Source organism: Lactuca virosa, chromosome 9 (assembly GCF_052849685.1).
Source record: "Lactuca virosa cultivar CGN04683 chromosome 9, Lactuca_virosa_CGN04683_v6, whole genome shotgun sequence".
Lineage (NCBI taxonomy): Eukaryota > Viridiplantae > Streptophyta > Magnoliopsida > Asterales > Asteraceae > Lactuca > Lactuca virosa.
Genome location: NC_136434.1, coordinates 302,075,978 through 302,096,160, shown reverse-complemented (window position 1 = coordinate 302,096,160; position 20,183 = coordinate 302,075,978).

Sequence of the window (20,183 nt, the reverse complement as noted above, 5' to 3'; positions counted from 1 at the left end):
CCTCCCGTAGAGCATCTCGAAGGGAGGTCGGTCTATGCTAGCGTGGTAACTATTGTTATACGAAAATTCCACTAATGGAAGATACGTATACCAACTGCCACCAAAATCCAAAACACATGCACGTAGCATGTCCTCGAGAGTCTGTATCGTCCTCTCGCTCTGTCCATCTGTCTGGGGGTGGAAAGCGGTGCTGAAGTGGAGAGGAGTACCCATCTCCTCTTGGAACCGCTTCCAAAATCTGGAAGTGAAACGGACATCTCGGTCTGACACCACCGAGACAGGCACTACATGACGTGCCACTATCTCACGCACGTATATCTCGGCCAGCTTCTCGGCCGATATGCTCTCCTGGATCGGGATAAAATGAGTGCTCTTCGTCGCTCCGGGATGGATGTAGAACCTCGACTTATGGGCCTCATCCATCAGAACCTACCATACTCTACCCCAATACGGAACCCAGACCCTCCCATGCAGGGTCAACAACCCTCGTCATAATCGAATGAGGCCACCCGACCTACGAATCTCTCGCACTTCTGGCGCTCTACCTTCGGGCCCTCAACCTATGCCTCTCTGATCTGCTTCTGCAATGGAGTAATCATTGTCATCCTCAGACAGATGTATCTAATCGGAGCCGCTACTGCCTTGCGGCTCAGGCCGTCGGCCAACACATTGGCCTTGCCCGGTGGTAAAGGATCTCACACTCATATTCCTTCACCACATCTAACCACCGACGCTGCCTCATGTTCAGATTCGGCTGATCCATGAGGTACCTCAAACTCTTGTGGTCTGTGTAAATGGTACAACAGACCCCATAGAGGTAATGCCGCCAAATCTTGAGGGCGAAAACCACTGCCCCCAGCTCTAAATCATGTGTCAGATAGTTAGCCTCGTGAAGCTTCAGCTGCCTTGATGCGTAAGCTATCACATGACCCCGCTACATCAAAACTGCACCCATACCTGTGATCCACACGTCACAGTAAACCACGAAATCATCAACTCCCTCGGGTAGAGTCAAAATCGGTGCCTCGCACAACCGCTGTCTAAGGGTATCGAAGGCTGCTTGCTGCTCAGGCCCCCATCGGAATCTCAACGACTTCTTGGTTAATCGGGTCAAAGGAACAACATTGGAGAAGTCCTGAATGAATCTCCGATAATACCCCACTAGACCAACAAAACTCCGAATCTCAGTTCGAGACCTCGGAACCTCCCACTGCATCACAACCTCTATCTTGGTCGGATTAACCAGAATACCCTTCTGGTTGACCAGATTCCCAAGAAACTGCGCCTCGCGCAACAAGAACTCACACTTGGAGAACTTCGCAAAAAGTCTCTCCCTCCTCAGTGTCTCCAGCACCTCCCTCAGGTGCTCCTCATGTTGCTCCTGAGTCCTGGAATAGACCAAGATATCGTCAACGAAAATGATCACAGACCGATCCAGTATCGGTCTACACATGCGGTTGATGAGGTCCATGAACGCAACTGGAGCATTGGTGAGCCCAAACAGCATCACCACGAACTCATAGTGACCATAGCGAGTCCTAAAAGTTGTCTTCTGCACATCCTCCTCACTGAATCGCATCTAGTTATAACCCGATCGCAGATCAATCTTGGAGAACCAAGATGCACCCTGTAGCTGGTCAAACAAATCATCAATCCTCGGGAGGGAGTAACAGTTCTTCACCGTTACCTAATTCAGCTCCCGGTAGTCTATGCACATCTGATATGACCCGTCCTTCTTCCTTACAAATAGGATCGGGACTCCCTATGGCGAACTACTCAGTCTGATAAATCCTTTGTCTTGTAACTCCTGCAGCTATGTAGACATCTCCTGCATCTCGGGAGGAGCCAACCGATAGGGTGCCTTGGCTATCGGAGCCGCACCAGGGACCAGGTCAATCCTGAACTCAACCTGTCTCTACGGAGGTATCCTAGGTAAATCCTCTGGGAATACGTCCGGGTACTCTTGCACTCCCATGACATCATCCACTGCCGCCTTACCTTTATCACGGGTATCCATAACATAGGTGACATAACCCACACAACCCTGCTGAAGGTAGCGCCTAGCTCTCGCTGCTGGGCATAGATTCAATCCACCAAGCAGCTTCTCACCCTGTATCACTAACCCTCCCCCACTAGGAGTCTGAATCCTCACCAGCTGATGCTCGCAGTCGATCACTGCCCCATTTAGGCTCAACCAATCCATACCCACTATAACCTTATTCCCTCGCAGGGGAATAGGGACCAGACCTACTGAAAAACTCCTCATCGAATAATTGTAGTGTACAACCTCTATGAACCCTCGCAACGCTAACGGTACTGTCATCTACTATCCCCACATCAAGTGGGCAATCCAGCTCCCCTAGAGCTCCTACGAATCGCTTGCTGAGCACGAGCGACACAAAAGATCGGCTTGCTGATATACCGTTCACTAAGAACGATCCTACAACAAACACATATACATAAGATATAATCAATAAAAAAAGAGATAAAGAGAAGATACATACCTGTAACGAAATCAGGGGCCGCACGTGCCTCCTGTGCTGTCAACTGGAAGGCTCTGGTCTTCGCCACTGGCGTCTCTGCCCAGCCCTGACGGCCGTCTGTAATCCTCAATGTAGCATGGCCGGGTGCCACCACCTTCCCTGCTACTGCTAAACTCAGACACTAGGACCTCTTGTGGCCCCTCTGATTGCACTGAAAGCAAATCAGATCAGATGATGCTATAGTGGTGGTATCAGTACAATCCTGCTGGCCCTTCCCTTGGGAATCTACCTTGGGCTTTTTTCCCGAGCCCTGCACGCCAGACACAGACTCTGGCTTCCTCTTCCTCTCCATCTCTAAATCAATCTCTCTCTCACAAGCCCTGGCAATCATGTCCTCCAACGTCTTCCAGCTGGAGCAGCTCACAAACTGGCGAATATCACTCCGCAACATCTCATGATATCGAGCCTTCTTCATCTCCTCTTCCGCCACGTACTACAGAACGAGAAGGGCCCTCTCCCTAAACTTGGCGGTGATCTCCACCACAGTCTTTGTTGTCTGTTCCAAATCCTGGAACTCCCTCGCTAACTGTTGCACCTCAATCACAAGTGCAAACTCGGCCCTGAACCTGGTCGAAAAATCACTCCAGGTCATCGCATCCAAAACTACATCATCTCCAATGGCTCTCCCAACCTCCTCCCACCAGTCACATGCCCTGTCCTTCAGAATACTGGACGCAAGTCTAACCTTATCCTCCTCAGTACATCTGCTGGTGCGAAATGCATTGGCGACATCCACCAACCATCTGGTGCTAGCAATGGGGTCCCGAGCCCCATGGTAGTCGGGAGATCCACAAGCCTTGAAATCCCTGAAACTCAGTGTGTGCGACCCCGTCATGGCCTCCACCTCGGTGCGGAAAGCGCTCAGCTTCTCATCCATAAGCTCCAAAACACCTTCCTTGACCGAACTAAAGATCACATGAGTCTGGTCTAGAATGGTACGTGTAATCTCAGACGAGATGAAATCCCTCGTATGCTCGTCAAACTGCTCGGCTCCAGATCCCTAGCCTGATCCCTCACCAGTGCCTGAAGTGCCAACTGGCCTAGTGCGTAGCGTCACCATACTGAAATTACACCATAACAAACATCAGTATACTTATTATATCTCGAGGGATCTGACACACTACAAGGTTCCTGGATTCATCTCAGCCTTCCTTGATTCGAGTATGGATCCTCTTCTTTTAGTAGTACGGGCCCATACTACCTTCGACATCTATCCGTACTTTCCCCAAGAACTACCTTGACTCCCCCAAGTACCTTTTACTACTACTGCTGATCTCAAGCTAAACTCATCCTAGGCTTGCCCTAGGGTAATCACCAACCCACTCTCCACTATCAGCTGCATATGAAGTCCCTGTTATCTCCCCTAACTAGCTCGGAAATACCATTACATATCACTAAGACTAGATAATTCTTCGAATGAGAGGTTCTACCCTACAACGGTTAGACTCAAACGAGAGCTGTGAAATAAGGCTAAACCTAACCTTCTCAAATTATTTAGCCCTCACAATATGTAACTTAAAATACTCGTTTACTAGTTAGTAAAAGATAACTAGAACTCCTAAAAGCACAAAGAAAGAAGAATTCGAGCATCGAGTATACATAATCAAGCATATCTTTCTCAGGCTATTCCTGAGTAATCTGTACTAGCATGCGTTTCATAAAGTTGAGATACATATAACAAGCACATAAGGCATCCTTCCTAGATCGTCAGTCCTAAACTAGCATGCAATTCTCATAAAGCCGATACACATATAATAGGCACATAAGGCATCCTCCCTAGATCCTTAATCCTAATCTCGCATGCAGTTCTCATAATCATATCATAACATAAACTTGTATGGGTAATTCAGGAGTACTTACTTGAGCTCGGCTGATTGCATGCACCACACCCTTTTTCTCTTTTCAAAATTCTTTTTGTAAAAATGATTTTCTTTTGATAATTTTCATACCAAGTCCTTAGTTTGAGTTCAGACACACCCGAGAGTGTGCCCGAATCCTTCAAACCAAGGCTCTCATACCAACTTGAAACATCCCAAAAATACATACCAAAAATTTCGTTTTTAATTATTAATAAAAAATTAGTTATCCAAAACACATGTCATAATATCTCAAACATCATATCAATGTATATCAAAATATCAGAGTGTAAACATCCCATGCTGAACAAATGGTGTGTGCACTATAGTCATCCCGAGTTTTTCTCTTTATTACCGGAAGTATCTGAAACCAAAACTGAAAACTGTAAGCACGAAGCTTAGTGTGTCTCCCCAAACTACTGTTTGACTAATGTCTAAGTCCATAATTATATTTGGTATGTACTTGACCCGGTTGTGCATGGTCCTTTTGGGTTGTCCTCACCAAAGCAACTTGACTGTATGAATAATAGAGAAGGAGGTTATTATGGTTTATTAATATATTATAAGAATAATATATTAAAAGAGAAATCATATTTATTTAATTAACATTGGTCAAGAATTAATTTTGTGGTCAAAAGAGGTTAATTGAATTAAGGGGACTGAACATGTAATTATGTGATAGTTGCAAAGTTGGGTAAGGAAACCCTAGAGTATAGGATGGACGAATTCTAAGGATAAGGCCTTAGGAATTCGTGCAAACGAAGGGTTCTAGAATTATCCTTTGGGCTGCTTGGTGGCTAAGTAACCAGATAAGGATAATGACTGAAACCCTAATTCCCATACCTATATAAAGACACCTTGGGCATGAGAAATCGGCTACACCTTAACCCTAGAAGTCTTGGAGCCGATTTTTCCTCCTCCCCTCTCTCTCTCTTGCTTCATCCAATTGCTTTTGGTGTTTTTGATTCATTAGAGGCACAACATTTGAGGTGCTAAGGTTCTCAAAGCTAAAAGATCTACAATCAACAATCAAGGTATTCATCTAACTTGTTTATTTGATATTCAATTAGTTTTGTTGTATGCTAGATTAGGGTTTACAAGCTTTGGATAAATTTTCATGTACAATAGAGAAACCTAGATCCAAAGCTTTAGGGTTTTACATGTGCACATAGGAATGTTCTTTTGCTCAAAACTCATCAGTGGTATCAAAGCCTTGCTTGGTTTCTATTGTATTTGATGCATTGTGTGTTTGTCCTTTGCTTAAAATAAATTTTCTAGCCTTCTGACTGACACTCTCATCGAGTCCCAAAGTGAACTCGACGAGTCCAAAAGCGGACTCGGCGAGTCGGGCTGTCAGACAGAGGGAAATTCGGGAGTTTTGCTTATTTTGACTTGGGATAATTACCATAATTGTTTCTAATTAATAAAATCTAAATTTTACTGATTCCTCATGATTATCTTTGTCAAAATAAAAGATATTTGTCATCGAATTAGATAATTATTACCTTATTTGGTAAATTCTAATTATTTGAATTATTTGATCAATTATCTTGCATGAAATTGGATTACGTCAAATATAGATAATCACCAAATTAATTGTTTATTTGTATTATTTGAATTTTGATCTACATAGTTTTGAAATGTTTCAAAACGTGCCCTCAATTTTTGGGATTTAAATTTTTGGATTAAAAGTTTAATTTTGAAGTACTTAAATTCTAAACCCTAGAATTTTACAAGTTTCAAATTCACCCTATACTATTATAATATTATAAGAATAATTATTATATATGTATAAGATAAATGCTAGTCTTACCGTTAGTATGCCTCATTCATGAAGCTGATCTCTAAGGGGGGTATAAGGTTGTTGCCTATAAAATGGTGGTTTAACGGGTGTCCACTCTCAACCACCGCTTCCTTGATTGGTGTAGGGTTGTTAGCCGAACGGGTAGGATAGGGCAACTAATTCCTCATTAAAAGTATAATGATTATACAAAGTAACTAAATGTTTTTTACAAAATTCCCAATCTTAGTTACTTTAGGAAAAATGTGAAAATGATGCTATTCCATGAAATTACACTTTGTACCCTTGCCAAGACGTTAGTGGAGCGTGTGTGGTTAACCGGCACACTAATTTGGGTTTAGCAAAGGGGGAACAGGGTGACTCGATGTTTTTCATAGATTAATGGAGCGTGTGTGGCTAACCGACACATTGATTAGGTGACTATAACATTGAGGGCACCATGTACATTTGCATGGTTATTCACACCTTGTTTGTGATCCTCGGTATCCCACTCACAAACCTAAAGGGCATCAAAATTTAAACATGCCATTGAAAAATTCAACGAATCTCAAAAGATCTAGGAGTTCTTAATACATTTAAAACTTAATTTCTTTTTCGTTTTCCATGGTGGAAATTAGTGAATCGTCATTCACTTACCTTCAAATTATTTGTTGTTTAGATTACGGCATCCCTCTTCTAAATTGCAAAGAATGTTGTTGGATCCTAGCCCTAATTTCTCATTTGGGTGTTTAATTGGGGATTCTTATCTAATCAAACTTTGTCTCTTTTCTTTTCAGATGTCTAACTCGAACAACAACAACACTTCAGGCTCAACCTCTTCAGGCTCGTTCTCACTCATGAATTTGTGTGGGAGGGTGATTTTCGATGGGACCAATTTCAATGATTGGATCCGCAATATTCTAATGGTTACCCGCTACGAGGATAAAGTATATTTCCTCGACAAGGAGTTGAAGGAGGTGAATGTCAACACTGCTACTCCAGAGGAGATCGATGCCTTTGAGGCCCACGAGCAAGATGCTACGAAAGTCCATTGCATCGTGCTCGCGACTATGACTGCAGAACTCCAAAAGTCCTATGAGGACTACTATCCCTATGAAATGCACCAGGATTTACTGGACAGGTACCACCAGAGTGCCAGGAAGGAAAGATACAAGATCATCACTTCAATGATCACGACCAAGATGAGAGACGGAGAGTCTGTCACTGCTCATCTGCAGAAAATGTAGAGATATGTTGACCGCCTGCTGAAGTTTTATGTTAACTTCGACGAAGAGCTGGCGATTGATATTATTCTTCAGTCACTGCCACCCTGCTTCAACCAGTTTCGCATGACCTACCACATGAACAAAGAGGAGGTCAGCTTGAGCAAGCTTCAAGGCTTATTGAGGACTGCTGAGAGCAACCTCAAGGATAAATCTATTGCATCAACTCCCGCTACAGCTGCCCCCATCTTGGCTATCGGGCAAGGGAAGGGTAAGAAGAGGAAGGCTCCTTCCAAGATACACCACAAGGGAAAGTCTCATGATGGCACCTCTTCTAGTGGACCAAGGCTGGTACCACTACACCCTCCTCCAACCCAAAGGATGCAGAGTGCTATCACTGCCATGACAAAGGGAATTGGAAACGAAGATGCCCAAAGTATCTGCAGGACATCAAGGATGGAAAGATAAAACCATCCTACGCCGGTATTTATACTATTCTATCTAATAATTCATCGCATGATATTTCTTGGGATCTCGATACAGGATGTGGTTTTCACATTTGTTCTGACTTGCAGGGCCTAAGAAGAAATAGGGATGTGGAGCATGGGAAGATAAACTTGATCATGAGGAACAGAAGAGCGTCGCCTGTCACCAAGATTGGAGTTTACTCTTTAATGCTTAGTAGTGGATTAAGACTAGATTTGAATAATTGTTGCTATTCGCCAGAAATGGAAAGAAACATCATTTCATTTCATGGTTTATATAAACAAGGATTTAGATTTTCGTTTGAGAATGAAAAGGGTTCTATTAATGCTTTTCTTAATGGTGTTTTCTATTTTGAAGCATTGCCTTGTAATGGAATATATGAAACTGTGATGGTTGTAGACAATTTAGGAAATGATGTGTTGTATATCAATTCTTCCAATGATTTGGATAAAGCATGCTTGTGGCATTGTCGTCTTGGACATGTCAACAAGAAAAACATAGCCCAACTCCAAAAGGATGGAGTGTTAGAGTCATTCGACCTTAGGGACGATGACGTGTGCGAGTCTTGTTTACTTGGCAAGATAACCAAGTCACCCTTCACTGGTACTTGTGAAAGGGGTGAGGGTTTATTGGATCTCATACACACAAATGTGTGTGGGCCCTTTAGATCCACCACAAGGGATGCGAGCCGCTTCTATGTGACTTTCACTGATGATTATAGCAGATATGGCTATATCTAGTTAATCAAACACAAGTCAGAAACCTTTGAAAAGTTCAAAGAGTTTAAGCAGGAAGTGGGGAATCAGTTGGGTAGGAAAATCAAGATGCTTCGATCTGATCGAGGTGGAGAGTACCTTAGTCTTGAATTCCACAACTACCTCAAGGAATGCGGAATCGTTTCGCAATTGACGCCACCTAGGACACCATAGTTGAATGGTGTAGCTGAGAGGCGTAATCCAAACTTGCTAGACATGGTTCGTTCCATGATGAGTCGTGCTTCACTACCTATCTCATTCTGAGGGTATGCCTTAGAGACTGCCGCCCATATCCTTAACCTAGTCCCTACAAAGAAGGTTGCCAAAACACTTCACGAGATGTGGACACGGAATGCTACCTCGTTGGCACATATCAAGGTTTGGGGTTGCGAGGCTTTCGTAAGACGAGAGACTCACGACAAGCTCGAACCTGGTAGTGAGCGATGTACTTTCATCGGCTATCCGCATAAGTCCTTTGGATATCTCTTCTATAGATCGAGTGACAACGTTGTCTTCGTTGCGAGGAGAGGGGTTTTCCGAGAGCGAGAACTCATAAGCCAAGGGGACAGTGGGAGGGAAATCGATCTTGAAGAGCTTCAAGAGTTGAACGATGAAGGAACCTGTAACACCCGCGTTTCTGGGCTAGTCATTAATGTTGATGTAATAGTCTAGGTTAACCTTTGTAACTCATTTTGAAATAATAAGAATGTATTATTTGAGTATTATGTGTTTTATGCTTAATTGTGTGGCTTAAATGAATTAAGAATAAAACTAAGCGTAATAATAAAATATTAGATAAGCCCAATATCTATGAAGGAAGTTGTAGTGGTCGTGACAAGGGTTCCGGATATTTAAAGAATTCCAAAATCCAAGTTATAACGAAGAAGTTATGACCTGTCGAACTTGCGCGACAGAATCGGTACGACACTGTGTGACGTAAAATATTAATTTAAGATAGAGCGATATCTAGCCTTAGTAATCTAAACGAAAGTCGTAGAATACGTTAAACCGAGAGCATGCATCAAAAGAACGTCTAAATCCGACTTCGTATGAGGAAGTTATGATTTTTCGAAGTTTGAACTTAGCAGTATGCAGCCCAAAGTTCGAATTTGAGATCGAGTGATTTCTAGCCGAAACAATCTAAACGATAATCGAAGATCTCGTCGATAGTAGTCCAAGGGTAAAAAGACAGACGCAAACGGACTTCAGATGAAGGAGTTATCAATTTATAATGGAGTTTTCCTGTCCCGGCCTACTAAAAATATTATACTAAAAATAAAGTCAAAATTAGCCGATGGAGTCTAAACAATAGTTGTAGAGCATAATCTCACCTACGCGTGGATATAAAGAACGTCGAAAACGGAGATCGTATGCGAAAGTTATGGATTTCTGAAGTTCGAGGCACGCATCCCAAAGAGGGAACGCCCCGCGTTCAGTGCTTGGCTCTGGATTGGGCACGTCGATGCTGACTCAGCGGATAAGGGATAGGATCAGAACCCCACTCCTACGCATCGCGTTCGACGGGAACGCCCTACGTTCGAGGCCGATTTCAGCACTATAAATAGATCACAAAGCAGCCGTTGAGGGTTACTCATTTCTTCTCTCTCACTCCTTATTACCTCGAATTACGTGCAATTTATACCCCCGAAGCCCCGGTATCATCCCGACACTCGAAGCGAGTCCCGAAGCTCCGAAGATCTCGAGAAGAAAAGAGTTTCCGAGCCGAAGCTCTGCCCGCGAGAAGCCCGGTGTGTGAAGATCTCCCGGTTTCACTGAAGAATACTACTTTTAGAGCCGTAGTGTTGTCCGATAATCATCGTATCAAGTGAGTGTATATTCCTTTTCTTCTAACACATAGATACGAAGTATGCTCTACTAAATACGTGTTATGTGTTTGTATATTATTTGCTTATTTGAAATAATTATTGAATGAATGATTTGTACAGGTTTTAAGCTGTATATAAATGTATATATTTTTATCTATTAATATGTTGGGTAGAACATGGGTAGATAGTTGTTGTGTGATGAAATAAAATGATGAGAGGCCTCGATGCGATTGTGATCTAGTCGTCCAACAGAATATGGATGACGACCACGGACTTTTCTAGACAGTTCAGTGGAACGCTGGCAGGCTCATAACCTGTAGGTGTAGTGAACTTAGTTGTTCATTTGATGTATTCTATCCCCCTCATGGTTGCCTTAGGACATTCATTGTTGAGGAAACCCCTTTGCAGTATTGTCCGTCGCGATGAAAATCCTAGATTAGGTCCCTTGTAATAGTTGTTGTCATAGGGACGTAAAGTGAGGATAACGGGAATGGGTAATCGGGTTATTGTTGGTTGGTGAAATTAAATATAATTATTTATTGTGGGTTGAAAACCCTATATGCTCACCAGGCTCCCAAGCCTGACCCACTCAGTCTTATTTGTTGGGTCTTATTGTGTTGCGTCATGGGCTTGTTCTTTGTATCCGGATTGGGCCTGTCCATTCGTGATTGTCTAGTAGGGTTTTACTATAAATAATGCATGCATGTATGCATTAGATAGGTTGATCGTTATTATTGATTATAGTTTTGTAACCCTAAACACCTCTACAGTCGAAGTTCTTAATCGAGCTCTTCTGAGGTGTTGAAGTTTTAATCATACGACATATTCAAAGCCATTCTTGTGTTCATAAATACGTTCTTAATTATTTGCCTGCATAGAATCTATCGATCCTAATAGAACTTTGTTCTAACAATTGGTATCAGAGCAGGAGACTGTGTGATCAGTACACATTCCTTCTGTGTTAAGAATTTTAGGGTTTCCGCTTTTATCGAATATAAAAGAAGCCGTCTTCTTCCTGTCGACGGTAACTCTGTTTCTGTTAAAACCCTAATCTCAAGTTTACAAGTCTGATTCTAGCAACTCACCATGTCTCACGAAAATTCGCAAACAAATCCCATCAACATCTCAAACAGCATTGGATCCACTACCAGGATTCCCATTCTTTACACTCAAGACTATGAAGTATGGGCGCATCACTTTGAAGATTACGTGGTTGGATCTGAAGACAATGGCTATCTCATCTGGGAAGCTATCATGCTTGGGCCGTTTGTTCACTCCGGAACGAACACGACAGTTAAGTCCCAAAAGGAATATAACAAGCTGGTGGCGGATGTAGAGAAGATGCCTCAGGATGAGAAGGATAAGTTGTTATGTAATGTGAAGGCCATGAGAATGATCAGATTCACCTTGCAATCTGACACTTTTCGGTTAGTTGGTTCATACACGACGGCCAAAGAAATCTGGGATAGGTTTAAAGAACTTTATTCAACTGATGAAGATCTAGAACACTCCATTCAAACCTTGCTGCTGTCAGAATTTGGAGTTTTCGAACCGAAACCAGAAGAAAAACTCATACAAACTTTCGATCGGTTCAATAATCTCCTAAGTAAGATGATCAAGCATGGAATAGAAAGAAATTTGATCGAGCAGAAGGTAACCTTCATGAACGGTCTGAGACCAGAATGGATGGTTGTGGTTTCAACCGTAAAAGCACATAAACAGTTTAAATCTTACTCACTAGCGAAACTTGTGGGAATACTTAAGTCCCATGAGAGTGTAGTAACCAAAGAGGTGAAGGTAGTTTCAGGTGTGGGATCACTGGCCCTTGTCTCAAAAGGAAAAAGCATTGCAAAAGAAGAAGAAGAGTCGGATATGTCTGAGTGTGACCTTACAAGCGAGGAGTATGCTATGATGGTCACCAATCCAAAGAAGTTTGCACGAAGAAAATTTCCTGTCAACAACAACCGAAACTGGCAGGGAAGTTATAGCTCTGAGAAGGTGAAGGATGAAGCGAATTTTTTTTCTCAAAAAGGATGAAGACAAGATGGAGAGCAAGCTTGCAGGAGACTCTGGGTTCGACTGCAATTACTGTCACGCCAAGAACCACTTTGCCAAAGATTGAATGCTGAGGAAAATGGCTGAGAAAAGAGATGGTGAAGACGATGAGGCGTACTACATGCGTAAGTTGGAAGAGATCAAGAAAAAGAAGGCGACTAACAGTTCTATGAATGCCTTGATTGTGCAGGAGAATGCTGATAAAGATGAGTTCGGTGGTATTAAAGTTTGGTCAACCGATTCTGAAGATGAAGAGGTGAGAAAGCCCACTCATGGAAGAGCTTATGTGGCAAAGGATGCAGGTTCGGCTGGAAGATGTTTGATGGTCACAGCTGGTGGATCAACAGAAAGTAAAAGTAAGGAGCCGAACCTAATTGAGGACAAGTGCTTTGCAGCCAAGCCCGTGAGCGAGAAGATCAACGACTGTGATCGGTTGATCAAAAAGGTACAATACATCCTTGAATCACTTAAAGTTCCAGTAACATAATATGAAGAAGAATTAAATGAATTAAAATTTAAATTTTCTAACTTAAGTGGTAGTCTCATGCAAACACGCTTAGCGAATTCTAACCTAACTGACCAACTCAGCAGGGTGTCTTCAAAAAGTGAGGAGAGGAGGATGTGGATTGAGCTGAAGGAGGCGGAATTAAATAAGGCTAGGGATGAAAGTATTTATTTGCAAAGAGACAATTTAAAGTTTTTAAAACAAAGGAATGTTTTTTGTTTAATTGCTAAGCGCTTATATACTAATATTGCTCAATTGCATTTAAGTTGTGAAATAGGGAAAAAGATTCATAAGATGATCTTACCCTTCCTTGAATTTAAGGAGGATGAGGGCATTGCTGAGTGTGAATCAATAGTGTCCTCAGAAGAGACATCCATCTCATACAAAATTGGACTTGACAAGATAGAGACCTTCATTGACTCTAAGGAACATAAATGTATGCTCAAAAATCTTTTAGATGAAAATGATAGGTTAAAAATTAAGTCCGAAACCATTCAATCATTTGACTCGTCTAACGCCAAATTAATTTCAGAAAATAAAATGAACTTAGAAAATACATCTGAATTTGATGGGGAAAGTGAGATGAGCGAAATCTCAGTAGAAGTAGTTGATTGCTCTGAGTTTATGAAGAGCGAAACCGAGAATGAGAAAACCCTCATATCTGAAAATTCGGTTGAATTCGCTCGCCTGTCAAAAGACAAGCCACAGAAACTCAAAAAAAAAGCTATGGTTTATCAAAAGGTTCAGACTGTGCCTAATCAGGTCTATGCAGTTACAGGGGTCACTGAAAAACAAACGGCAGAGTTAAAAATCTTGGTCGACAGAGACAATGCAGAAGGGTGCGACGATTACTTCTGGTCTGCCCCTATTGACAACGCAGACGAAACCGTAGGCTTATCTGAGCAAACTTCATGGAGGGTTAAAGGAAGATATGTTGCTGAACCCATCAACAAACCCTCGAGTTGCGACAAACCAAGCACAAGTGGAACAAAAGAAATCCCGGCAGAACCAATGAAAGAACCGATTGTTCCAACTAAGACAACCGAAACTCAAAAGGAGAAGCCAAAGGCTAGCTTCAATATCAAAGATACATGAAAAATCTGAATGAGCGAAAACGTCATTGGCAATCTCAAGATCCCAACTACGTACCTCATAAGATAGAATCTATTGACAAAGGAAAGGAAAAGATGAAAGGAAAATAACATTTCAGTCCAAATTCCTACTATTCCAAATCTCAGAACCAAAAATCTACTTTCGGTTCCAAAACTAGCGCACCGAACCGAATGTCTAGTTTCGGTCCAAACGTCAAGGCTAACAACTAAAACTCTACTTTCGGTCCCAACTCTGGCAATCAGAACCGAAAGTCAAGTTTCGGCTCCAAGTCTAGTTTCGGTCCTTCCAACTCCCAACTCAAACCAAATTCAGTGAAGGACATCAAAGGAAAGGGAAAGCTTGATTCTGATTCTAATTTCAATGATAAGAAAAGGTCAACTAACCCTAGGATTCAAAAGAAAACACCAAAACCATCTAACGTCACACCATCGAGTACATCAAAATTTAAACAAGATGAAACTAAAATCAAGGTGTACACCATCAAAAGAAAAGATCAATCCACTCTAATAAAAAGAACTTATTTAGTTGATATTTCTACTGCAATTCCTTTTTCTATGAAAGACTCACCAGGACCCAAGAAACTTTGGGTTCCTAAATCTGCTTAAAATTGCAGGTGATAAGTGACGAGCAGTTCGATGATGAATGGTATATAGACAGTGGATGCTCACGTCACATGACAGGAAGGAAGGAAGAGCTAAGGGAATTTCGGTCCCTAAAGGATGGTGGATGTGTGAAGTATGGCAACAACTCATATGGCACAATCAAAGGATATGGAATGATAACCAACGGAGATTTCTCAATTCAAAAAGTAGCGTATGTGGAAGGATTGCAACATAACCTCATCAGTGTGTCACAATTAGTTGTAGGAACAGGTTTGAAGGTTTCATTTGATGATGAGGGCTCGGAAATAATTGAGAAGCAGTCCAAAAAGGTTCTGTTGAAGTCTGAACGGAAGGGAGAGATGTATCCTTTGAATCTCAACCCAATTCGAGGAAAACCAGCAATATGTCTGCTATCAAAGGCGAACACTGATGAAAGCTGGTTGTGGCATCGACGACTATCGCACCTGAACTTCAAAGACATTAATAAGTTGGTTCTTGGTGATCACGTTCGAGGCCTTCCTCTTCTCAAGTTTGACAAGGAACATCTGTGTGCAGCGTGTGAGATGGGCAAACAAAGCAGAAAGAGCCATCCTACACGAATCAATACAAAGATTTTTGAAGCTCTTGAACTTCTGCACATTGACTTATGTGGACCTTCGGCTATCGAAAGCTTCGGTGGTAGTAAGTTTATTCTTGTCATTGTAGATGATTTTTCACGCTTCACCTGGGTTTTCTTTCTTAAATAGAAATCAGATGCCACTCCCAAGTTAAAGACGTTTATCAAGCAAGTGGAAGTGCAGCTGAGAAAGACGGTGAGGAATATCAGAAGCGACAATGGGCTGGAATTCAAGAATAAGGAATTTGAAAACTTTCTAGCTGACAAGGGGATATCTCACAACTTTTTGGCCCCTTATACACCACAACAGAATGGGATTATTGAAAGACGAAATCGTTCTTTATGTGAGGCAGCCAGAACCATGCTCAGCTTCGCTTCCCTTCCGTTATACTTCTGGGCTGATGCAGTTGCAACCGCGTGCTACACTCAGAACCGATCCTTGCTCAACAAAAGATTCTCAATTACTCCATATGAGATTCTGAACAGTAGAAAGCCCAACGTCAAATTTTTCCACGTATTCGGTTCACGGTGCTTTATTTTCAACTCTAAAGAGAACCGAAACAAGTTTGACGTCGAAGCCGATGAGGGAATCTTTCTGGGTTATTCGCTAACGTCAAAGGCATACAGAGTGTTGAACAAACGCTCCAAACGAATTGAAGAAACATATTACGTTACCTTTGACGATAATTACATGAAGAAAGTTCAAAGGAGCGAAAGTGACTTAGGGGAAATATTTCTTGAATCAGGACAAGTCTCTATTCCAATATCCAACTTGTTTGAAGAGTACATTCGGCTATTTGATGAACCAGAGAAAGCAGCACACTCAGAAGCTTAAGCAGCAGACAACAAGATCGACAATCTCAAAAAGATAATAGATGAAGCTGCCAAAGAAATGGAAAGTGAACCTCTTAAACCGACAGGTGGTCAACCCTCCACTGACTCTCCAAACAATGGCTCAATGTTCGAGGGGGAGAGCTCATCAGCACCAAAGACAACCGAGAATACAACTCCAAACCCACCAAATGATAGTCCAATCGAGGGGGAGAATCCGACTCCCATAGCGGCTGAAAACTCTGATCCTGACACCGATTACACTTCGCCAGTCGAGGGGGAGAAAGAGAATACAACTGACGAAGGTGATCAATCAGAACTTGAAGAGGAAGTAAATGCAGAGTTGGATCCAGCCTATGACCCAAATTATTCTCCTTTAGTGAAATGGACCAAGGATCATCCCAAAGCACAAATTATTGGTGAATCTTCTGAGAAAGTTCTCACTCGTTCTCAATTGAAAGCGAAACAAACTGCATTATTCTCTAAAGTTGAATTCTGTATGTTTAATTCGTTTATCTCCAAAGTTGAACCGAAAATAGTTAATGCTGCACTTGATCATTCTGATTGGGTTCAAGCAATGCAAGATGAGCTCCATGAGTTCGAACGCAATCGAGTTTGGAGGCTAATTCCCACACCAAAGGATGCTTCAGTGGTTGGCTTGAAATGGGTCTTCAGGAACAAATTGGACAAAGAGGGGAATGTCATTAGAAACAAGGCTCGGTTGGTGGTAAAAGGATATTGCCAAGAGGAAGGGATAGATTATGAGGAAACCTTCGCTCCAGTGGTAGGGTTGGAATCACTTAGAATTTTTCTGGCATATGCTGCTCATAAAAACTTCGAAGTTTTCCAAATGGATGTTAAATGCGCTTTCTTGAATGGAGAACTAGAAGAAACAGTGTATGTTGAGCAACCTCCCGGGTTCGTGAACGAGAAATTCCATGATTATTGCTATGTGCTGGATAAAGCTGTATATGGTTTAAAGCAAGCACCGAGGGCCTGGTATGAAACTTTAACTCGCTTTCTGAAAATGTCGAAATTTAAGCAAAGTTCGGTTGACCCAACCTTCTTCCGAAAGAAAGAAGGCAAACATCTAATGATAGTTCAGATTTATGTCGATGACATCATCTTCGGCTCCATGAATCCTAGCTTAACAACTGGATTCAGGAAGTTGATGGAGACTAAATTTGAAATGAGCGCAATGGGTCCGATTAACTTTTTCCTTGGTTTGAATATTAGACAGGGACCAGAAGGTATCTTTATCAACCAGGAGGCCTACACAAAGAACTTGCTGACAAAATTTGGTATGGCGGGAGATTCGAAAGTGAAGGTTCCTATGGCCTTTGGCACTAAGCTAACACCTTCTCTGGAAAAATCTGCTGTTGACATAACACTATATCGACAAATGATAGGGTCCCTTATGTATCTAACAGCTAGTAGACCGGACATTATGTTTTCTGTTTGTTATTGTGCCAGGTTTCAAGCTAATCCAAGAGAACCTCACATGGTGGCAGTGAAAAATATTTTTCGTTACCTAAAGCGAACCTCATCTCTCGGTCTTTGCTATCCTGCTAGATCCGAATTCTTCATTCATGCTTTTTCTGATGCTGATCTTGGAGGATGTGGTCTGGACCGAAAGAGCACAACTGGTGGATGCCAATTCCTTGACGGTAAACTTGTTAGCTGGCAGTCCAAAAAGCGAAGTTGTGTGTCACTTTCAACAGCCGAAGCTGAGTATATTGCTGCAGCATCCTGTACTTCTCAAGTAATATGGATTCAAAGTCAACTAAGAGATTATGGGCTGAGTATGAAGAAGATTCCTCTCTATTGTGACTCAGAAAGTGCAATAAGAATATGTCACAACCCAGTGCAACACTCAAAGACTAAGCATATTGCACTTAGATATCATTTTATCAAGGACCATGTAGAAGATGGGAACGTGGAAGTACATTGCGTTCGATCCTCTGATCAACTAGCTGACATATTCACTAAAGCCTTACCTGAACCAAGCTTCAACAAAATTTTACAAGGACTAGGAATGATGGAAGCAGAGTCGGTACCAAATCCTTAAATCTCTCACTAAAATTAGACAAGTGAAATAGAGCGAACGCTCGGTCTATTTCAGCTCCATAATTTTCGAGTACCAAAATGAACCGAACGCTCGGTCTATTTCGGCTCTGGAATTTTAAGGAACCGAAATGAACCGAATGCTCGGTCTATTTCGGATCCATAATTTTCGGGAACCGAAATGAACCGAACGCTCGGTCTATTTCGGCTGTGGAATTTTAAGGAACCGAAATGAACCGAACGCTCGGTCTATTCCCCTTCATTCTTTTAAGATAAGGTTTCGGTTGTACATTTTGTTTATTCCTTTAACTCTATTTTTTTAAAGTGTATTTGTGCTACTTTATTTCTCTTTCTGTTTTTATTATTTTTCAGAAAACTTCAAAAACCCAAAAATATTTTCTCTTTCTGTTTTTATTATTTTTCAGAAAACTTCAAAAATCTAAAAATATTTTCTCTTTCTGTTTTTATTACTTTTCAGAAAATCTCAAAACTTCAAAAATATTTTTCTCAAAATTATTTTTTTTGGTTTGCTTGTTTGTTTTGTTTGTGTGGTGTGTTTCTTTGCTTGTTCTTTTAATTAGGTCCCAAGTATACCAATACAACAAAATTTGGAGCTAAGGAAGGTATGATTATTTCCATCTGAACTAGTTAAGGGTCCCTAGAAGCATGCTGCTGCATGTTGACCGAAGCCTCTACGACTAAGAGCGAGGCCTTAATGATTCGATTTTTATCTATCGTTTCTTCCCAATCAGGTTATTAAAATCAACTCAAGTCCAGAGCTACCTTACTCTTCTCAAATGGGTTAAGAGTTTTCTACTTTGTCATGTTAATATAGCAGAGGTACTTTCGGTTCTTTAACCACCCTCATATTCTCCATCAACTTTCGGTTCACCATTGTAACCCTTGCGACTCTCGGTCTTTACCACTGAGGTTTATGGTTGCATAAAAACTGTGTTTATGATCTTAGATACGTACACCACGTGTTGAGTGAAACCCATAATCCAACACCTACAATGAATTGACGGTGAATTATTATATTCAAGATCTTACTGGTTACCTAATGAAATCTCCTTTTTCTTTTTGAGTGGTCTTTTATGAAATTGTCTAACACCAAGGCTTTTCTTCCCAAAAAGATCCAGTTTGTTTTTGTTTTTGAGATTTCTATTACTTCTTTAGTCACTATAAATTATATTCAACCTACTTGTTCAACAGACCACATCGGTCTCACAAGTACTTCTTCCAACGTTCGGTCTTATGTTAAGCATCAGCGTTCGGTTGAAGATAAGCTACCCTTAGCCTATAAATTAAAAGAAGCCTTTCGATGTTTCTCTACATACACATGATCTTATTTTCATGGGAAACCAAACAAGCACTTCAAGTCTCTCTTGACTTTGAAGGAAGCGATTCTTGCCCGGAATCCTCTGCTTTATGTCTTATAATAGACATCACTTACATCCCATACACTTTTTGCTTTATTTCTTTATCTTTTGTCACTCTATTGCACGAAAATTTTTATTTTCCAACACTCTGGTTGCTATTGGTTCGATCTTTGTTCTGTCTTTTAGAGCAACAAGGGTTATCCTAAATCTTGGAGCGAAGCTGAATTTCAAACGACGAATTGAGGATAGGATTTTGGGCGCGTGAATTTGAAAAGTCCCTAAACCCACGCGTGCTGACGTATACATGGGAGTAACCAACCTGTCACACCGCGCTTTTTCAGGCGACGTATTAGTGACCGCGTCATTATTATGGAGATTATTTCTCTCTCCTGGCAACGGTATATAAAGGGTTTCTAATCTTATTTGTCTTTTACCCGCAACAAATTCTCTCTATATACACGGCGATTTCCAACTGTTCATCTTCTTCCTTGGATCAACAATGGCGACTTCTTCATCGGCTCACGATCAAACTGCCTCGTCAACATTGAT